Raw genomic sequence first — 8,357 nt, 5'->3', positions numbered from 1 at the left:
CCCTTCGTCGCTCTGGTGAGGCATCCTGACGTAGAGTTTTGACTCTTCTCTTCTCAAATTTCACTAAAAAAAAATTTAGGATCATGCGGGTATCTTGGAATCGTTCCGATGATTTTGTGACGAGAACATTGTTCTTGGTGCCTCCTGACATTTAGGGGTTGTGGCAGTGTCCCGGAGAGTTGAGCTCCGAGGTGTTGTCGTCACAATTTTATTGTTGCAGTTCTGGAATACCTGAGTTTAGTTTCACCGACATCGAAAATCTCTTTTATGCAGTTGTTGGTGAGATAACCTCGACGCCACCCAATACTGGGGCAGAAGTTCAGGAGTATTGCCATAACTCGTATAACGGATGCTTTTCGAAGGTTGAGGTAGATGATTCCCGAAGGTTTCTTGGTTATGTGTTGAAGGATGGATACAACTGGATGTAGGATTTGCTAGTTTGGGGTGAGATATTATGCTTCCCCTGTATCCCCAACACCTGATTTCATAACTGGAAAATTTTGGGAGTTTATAAGTGGGAATTCAAGTAGCTCCTAGGATTTTTTTCCGACAGATGTATGATTTGAAATTGGGGTTCGACGTCTAGTGGTCCGCCTATCCACGGTTGGTTTTACAGTGGTCTTGTTGTGTCTTAAAGAGTCCTTCGCTATGCTGACTCGGGGACGCTTTGTATGTCATGTGCACTGCCTTGTACATGATGGTGCTATACGATCGAGCCCGTGTAGGCCCCACCATGAAAACTTCGGACGAAATCTCTATCATATGTTCGTCCCGGCTTATTTCGCAAGCCAATCCTTTGTTTTGTTTTTGAGTTGTGGTATTCGAGTTGCTTCAATGTCAAATGTTGATTCCATACCTTCTCTAAACGGTGTTCTCATGTTCTTATGTGATACCAATCCCTCATGATAATCGAGATTGCCATGTCAATCCTTTTCAACCGGCGTGTTTCTTTTCAAGTGGATCCGATCATTCCTACATCCGCAAGATTCAATCTAAGATCTCAACGTTGGTTGTTTCATCCATCCCAAGTTTCCTTTGTTTTCCCACCCTCCCACCTTTGTTTCTTCAAGGACTCAGATTTCTTAATCAAGTATCCTTTTATTCATGTGAAGTCTTCCATTCTTTTCCTTCATGTTCTTACCCGGTGGTTCTCATGAAGATGCTCTACTAGTTCAATATTCTCCATTTTTTTTCTTCTCCGGTGGATTCAATTCAAGCTTTGTTGATCATATCTTTTCCTCATTTCAAATGTCGTCTCTTGCCGGTGCACCTCTTAATCTTCCCCGCTTGCTATTCTATTGTTCCGAAGTGCTCAAGATATCTCGAAGATTTGTGTTTCCACTCTGCTTTGATTGAAGCTCTTTCGAGATTGTTATCTCATTCTAGCCATTTAATTCAACAGGTGCAACCTCTCTTTTAAATCTTTTCGACAGTGTTTCTTTTGAGTGGGCCCTAACCCACAGGTCCTTTCCCAGGATCTTACCTGACTCTTACAATTTTAAGGAGCTATTCTCAAATCTTTTAAAGTTTGACGTAAGAATGAATTATCATCAGTCAAATGTTTTTCTCGAAGATCTTTCAAATTCTTTTCATCGTTGGATCAACCTTTCTATTCCTCATTCCGGAGTGCCTCTACAATTATTCTTGGTGTTTCTCATCGTCATTCTTAGATTTTGAAGACCGAAAAAGAATTTTCCTACATATCTTATCCGTCCTCTCAGAGATTCGTGGTTCTAGTTCGAGGCCATCCTCTCATAATTGTTTTTGATAGTGAGAATTATTTTCACCTATCTGGAGCAATTCAAGAGTCTTCTCAGTTTGTTTATCCCGAGCTCATCATTTTAGAAGATTTATTCATTTGCAGTTTTCAGCTATCATTCTCTAATCTTACGGGTGCTTCATTCAAGTTTTTTCTAATCAATTCGCGATCTCTTCATTCACTTGCATCTAAATTATCTCAAGTATCTTCGCTCATTTTCCAATTCCTCCTACTGATGTGTTCGTTTTCTTTGTTCTTTTTCTATTCTTACGGCGGTTCGTTCAAGAGTTATTTTCCTTGGTTATCATATAAATTCATTCGTTGTTTCGATTCCTACCGGTGGTTCGTTGAAGATCTTCCTCAAGTTTGAGCTATATCTATATTTAATCCATTCGACGAGAATAAGTGGTATGCCAAATCCGCTGCTTGTCATCAATTTAAATTGGTGAAGGATACACATAACGTAATTCTTATTTTTTTGTTTCATTGAGCGAACTCAATTCCCTCTTCCGGAGGCTCATCAAATTCCTGATTTCAATTGTTTCATCTTCTCTTTTTCCCGGAGTTCCAACCTTTTTCAGTTATTTCACCATGGAGATTCATTTAAATCGGTACAAGGATTCACCTTGTGTTTTCAACTTCTCTTTCCTTACATTTGATCATTCTTTTGTTTAACAGAGTTCTTCATGAAGGGGCTACAGGATGGTTCATCAAGGATTTAAATCAATCTCGAAGTGCTCATCAAGATTCTTTTCAGAAGAGCTTAAGTATTCTTTATCTTGCATTTTAAAGTGCAATTCTTTCGACCGTATCATTCTAGGTGGTATTATGTCATTCTTGATAATTTGAGTTCATGTCTCATGATTCACATGTTGTTAAGAATGATGTATTTTAAATCCATCAATCTCGTCATTGGAGTTATCTGGGGTTATATTTCACCTAAAGCTTTCCCTAAGGATTGTTGCTATTACGGTGCTCATAAATGACCCAATTTCCTCATTTATCCTTCCACTGATATAAGCTTCTCATCTCCTTGTTGATGTCAATCCAATCTATCGTTTCCAGTAGTGGCAGAATGTCACCTCATAATTTGAGATGTATTCCATAAGACCATATCAAGCTTATTCTTTTCAGTGTTGGGTTTTCCAACAAGTCCGTTCGACCCTTCTCCTAAAGATGCCTTTTCAAACTCTTTTGTGACAGAAGTTGGCATTTTCTTCTCCATTCTCCTATTTCAATTATCTATCTTCTATTCTTTTGTTCCGGAGGCATTGTGATGATGCTCTCTTCACTCATCATCTCGTATTGTGTAGATCATGTTCTTTTCTTTGCTTATCCATTCAACCGGAATGTCGTGTTTTTCTTTCGAGCTCTCTCATCTTATCAAATTTTGCCTCCTTTCTCAAACGAAGTGCCATCTGAAATCGTTCTTACCCTTTGTGCCATTCTTTCAAAAGTTCCGGAGGCAGTGTGTTGTTGATTTCATCAAGTATCCTCTCATCTTGTCAAGTTCATGTTAATTCTTTCCATTTGCAGTTGGAGTGCTGTCCAAATTATATCATTCTTTTCCCTTCTCTATATTGTTTCAACCGGAGTGTTATGTCTATCATTCCTCTTCTAACCGGAGTCTTCATCCAAGTGCTTTCATTTTGCCAAGCTCATATTCTTTACCTTTATTTTCCAACCAGAGTGTTGTTGTAATTGATCCTTATCGTTCCTTGTGCATCTCGTTCTACCGGAGTGCTTGCATGTACTTCTTGTCCATTCCAATCCTTGTCTTTTGTCTTTCAACCTCCAAGGTTCTCGTAATGTGCCTTGTTCCTCTTTTACAATGGAGTGTTTCCAACTTTGTTCATCTCCGTTGTATTCTTTTCTTGAAGTTGTTCAACCTATCAATGTTCTTTGGTTTCACTCGTTTGTCAAAGAAGCAACTTAGTTTTACCTCTTCTCTTTCTCTTCTGTTTTTCCCTCTGGTGCCATTCTAGATCTCGGGACGAGATCCTCTCGTAGTGGTGGAGTGTTGTGACGCCCCGAGACCGATGTGCCAGGTGTCCTCCAGTTATTCGCTGTTGTTGCCTTGTCATTGCTTGCATGTCATGCATTGCATATCATATCATCATGTGCATTTCATTTGCATACATGTTCGTCTCATGCATCTGAGCATTTTCCCCGTTGCCCGTTTTGCAATTCGGCGCTCCTATGTCACCCGGTGTCCCTTTCTACCTCTTTTCATGTGCGGGTGTTAAACGCTTCCGGATTGGACCAAGACTTGTCATGTGGCCTTGGTTTGCTACCAGTAGACCGCCTGTCAAGTTTCGTGCCATTTGGACTTTGTTTGATACTCCAACGGTTAACCGAGGGACCGAAAAGGCCTCATGAGTATTGCAGCCCAACACCCTTCCAAAGTGGCCCAAAACCCACCTAAACCCCCTCCATCATCTCGGTCGTTCGATCACGATCGCGTGGCCGAAAACCGCACCTCATTTGGACTCTCCTAGCTCCCTCTACCTATATATGTGTGCACCCCGTCAAAATTTGCGGACGAAAACCTTAGATCTCACCTCCCTCCGCGCCCGGACATGTCCAACCGCCGTCGCCGGCGAATCTCAGCTTGACATGTCATCCACCGCCGCCCTCTCTCTCCTCCAGCACTACCGCGGCCCGCGGAGCCCATCCGGGGCCCGCGCGGGCCCGAAGCCGCGCCGCCGCCCAAGTGCAGCACCACCCGCGCCCGTCTCGCCGGAGTGCCCCGCCGCCGTCCGCCGGAGCCTCTACTCCTCCCACCTCCTCGCGCCGGCGGGCGACCCAACGCCGCCGCAGAGGACCTCGTCTGGCCAGGCCAGACCCGCGCCTCGCCCTTTCTCCCTCCTGCTACGTTCTGTCCCTCACTGGAGCTCTCTCTCTCTCTCTCTCTCTCTCTCTCTCTCTCTCGTAACAGGATCCAACGCCGCCATGGAAGACCTCGCCGCCGGCCTCATCGTCCTCAAATCTCGCCGGATCCGGAGTTCTCAGGTTGGGATCTACCAGTTCCCGCCGATCCCTGCCGTGCCCGCTTCGCCGCAGACCCTCCCCGGCTGCCGTTGACCGCGCCACGGCCTCCTGCCTCGTGCAGTCGGACGATGGAGACGACGAAGGAGCGTCGCCCCTGGGCCCGACCTCATCCTTGGCCCAGCAACCGGCCTGCCGCCAACGGCCCAGCTTCGCGTGGGCCGCCACCGCACCCAAGTCCTGGATCTGCCCCCACCAGTCTCCTCTTCATGGCCCAGCCGCAAGCCAGCCTGCCTGTGTCGCTCACCATCGACCGGGCCGAGACCCATGGGTGAGCCGCCCCCTCTCCTTTTGCACTGTGGACCCATGTGCAGTTTCGGCCCATAGCCATTTTTTCCCAGATCTACAATTTAACGATATTTCCAGAGACTGCCAGTTTTGTAGAAACACCCTTGCACTTCATGCATATAATAACTAATTAACAGTGCATCTGATTAAAACAAACTTTATATGTAAAATGTTTAGAATTTCATCTAGTTTCATAATTTGTCATTTTCATCCATGTTTAAAAATGTTTAAAATGCTGTTTGGTTAAATTTGCTCCTATGCCATGCTAAAATGATTTATTTCATAACTAAATAACCGTAACTCGGATTTTAATAAACTTTATATGTAAATGGGGTGGAAAAATGCCTAGTTTTAACGTGGTGACCTTACTTTGCATGTTAAGCAACTCTAAAATTGTGTTTAGGGCAGATCAGTACCAAACCCTAAAATATGTGCATGAGGAGTTTCCGGACTTGTTGTTTGTTGTTCCAGCCTCATTTAAACTTGCCTAGATAGGTGGTTATCATTTGCTTCACCCCTTTCCATATTGATCAACATTTAATATTGTTGGGTACATAAACGAGATTGAACTAAGTAACTTGAATGTGGTGTTTGTCAATATGCATCCCGATGCATATTGAGCTCCACTTAATTTGTAGGATTGCTTGTGCACTTTGCCATGCCATGCTTCATTAAAGCGGACATGCATCATACTCGATTGTGCATCATGCCATGATTACGTGATGGTTGTTTACTTTGTTGTTTGTTTCTTTCTGGGTTACTTCCCTTGTTAGCTTTGGTTTCGTTCCATAGTTGTGAGGATCCGTTCATCTATGTCTGTTTGTCTTCTTCATGGACTCGTTCTTCTTCCTTGCGGGATTTCAGGCAAGATGACCATACCCTTGAAATCACTTCTATCTTTGCTTGCTTAGTTGCTCTCTCTTTTGCTATGCCTATGCTGCGATACCTACCACTTGCTTATCATGCCTCCCATATTGTTGAACCAAGCCTCTAACCCACCTTGTCATAGCAAACCGTTGTTTGGCTATGTTACCGCTTTGCTCAGCACCTCTTATAGTGTTGTTAGTTGCAGGTGAAGATTGCAGCTTCTTCCATGTTTCAAACATGGATATTTTGTTGGGATATCACAATATCTCATATTTAATTAATGCATCTATATAGTTGGTAAAGGGTGGAAGGCTTGGCCTTATGCCTGGTGTTTTGTTCCACTCTTACCGCCCTAGTTTCCGTCATATTGGTGTTATGTTCCCGGATTTTGCGTTCCTTACGCGGTTGGGTTATAATGGGAACCCCTTGACAGTTCGACTTGAATAAAACTCCTCCAGCAATGCCCAACCTTGGTTTTACCATTTGCCTCACCACCACCTACTTTTCCCTTGGGAGTCGTTCTCTCGAGGGTCATATTTATTTTAACCCCCCCCCCCCCCCGAGCCAGTGCTTCTCTAAGTGTTGGTCCGAACCGGGCACCTACGGGGCCACCTCGGGGAAACTCGAGGGCTGGTTTTACTCGTAGCTTGACCTATCTGAGTGTGACCTGAGAACGAGATATGTGCAGCTCCTATCGAGATTTGTCGGCACATTCGGGCGGTGTTGCTGGACTTGTTTTACCATTGTCGAGGATGTCTTGTAACCGGGATTCCAAGCCTGATCGGGTCTTCCCGCTAGAAGGAATATCCTTCGTTGACCGTGAGAGCTTGTGATGGGCTAAGTTGGGACACCCCTGCAGGGATTGAACTTTCGAAAGCCGTGCCCGTGGTTATGGGCAGATGGGAACTTGTTAATGTCCGGTTGTAGAAAACCTGAAGTTGATCTTAATTAAAATACATCAACCGCGTGTGTAACCGTGATGGTCTCTTCTCGGCGGAGTCTGGGAAGTGAACACGGTGTTGGAGTTATGCTTGACATAGGTTGTTCTCGGATCACTTCTTGATCATAGATTTCTCGAAGATGCTTTGCCTTCTCTTCTCGGTCCCTTTTGCGTATATGTTAGCCACCAAATATGCTAGTCGCTTGCTGCAGCTCCAGCTCATACCTTTACCTTACCCATAAGCTTAAAAAGTCTTGATCATGGGGGTGTAAGATTGCTGAGTCCCCGTGACTCATAGATACTTCCAAACCCAGTTTGCAGGTGCCGGTGAAACCGTGCAATTGATGCAACCAAGCTCAAGGAGGAGCTCGATGAAGATCTTGTCCTTTGTGTTGTTTTGTTCTAGTTGATCAGTAGTGGAGCCCAGTCGGGACGATGGGGGATCTGTGTAGCATTTGGGGTAGTCTTCTTTTATTTTGGTTCCGTAGCCGGACCTTGATTGTATCTAGATGATGTAATGTTTTATTCATGTATTGTGTGAAGTGGCGATTGTAAGCCAACTATGTATCTCTATCCCTTATGTATGACATGGGTTGTGTGAAGATTACCTCACTTGCGACATTGCTTTCATTGCGGTTATGCCTCTAAGTCATGCTTTGACATGTGGGAGATATAGCCGCATCGAGGGTGTTACATTACTGTCGAAGACTTAACTGACATGCTCGATACGGGTCCGATGACATCGACGGTATGGATGAGATGTCGGAGAAGAAGAGGCCCAGGACCCACCATTCACCGGACGCTGGACGACCACTTCCTCGTACGATGTGTACATGGTGTATGCACCAAAGGAGAACAGTGGTGATGACAAAGAAGACCCAGTTAAGGATAAACCTCCCGAGATACAATCGAAACGCCGATGTCAATGGCGTCGCTCTAAGTCACGCCGCAGTAAAGACAGAACACCGGCACAGGAGAAGATAACTCTCTGTAAGGTGTCGAAGAGAACGAAGACCCCATTGACGCAGCTACCGAACAGGATGAATGGGAAGTGGGAAGGTTAGACCTGGTAGACATGCCACGCATGAGGACTCGGAGGACAGTAATTATCTTCCGCTCTCCGAGGATGAGGCGAGCCTCGGCACCGAAAATTTCATCGTGCCTGAGGAACCTCTTGAGAAGGAGCGCTTCAAGCGCCAGCTAACAGCCACTGCAAGGAGCCTGAAAAAGCAGCGGTAGCAGCTTCAAGCTGACCAAGATCTGCTCAACGATAAATGGACCGACGTCCTAGCAGCCGAAGAATACGGCCTCAAACGCCTCGCAAAAAGCTACCCGTAGCGCAAATTTCTACCTTAGTTCGATGATGAGGTGCCGGAACACATACCACCATCGCGCAATGCGGCTGACCGACCACCACGTGGACGGGGCAAAGCAGCAACTCAAGCCGAACACTAG

This window comes from Triticum aestivum, chromosome 4A (assembly GCF_018294505.1).
Source record: "Triticum aestivum cultivar Chinese Spring chromosome 4A, IWGSC CS RefSeq v2.1, whole genome shotgun sequence".
Classification (NCBI taxonomy): Eukaryota; Viridiplantae; Streptophyta; class Magnoliopsida; order Poales; family Poaceae; genus Triticum; species Triticum aestivum.
This window is presented reverse-complemented; position numbering follows the sequence as displayed.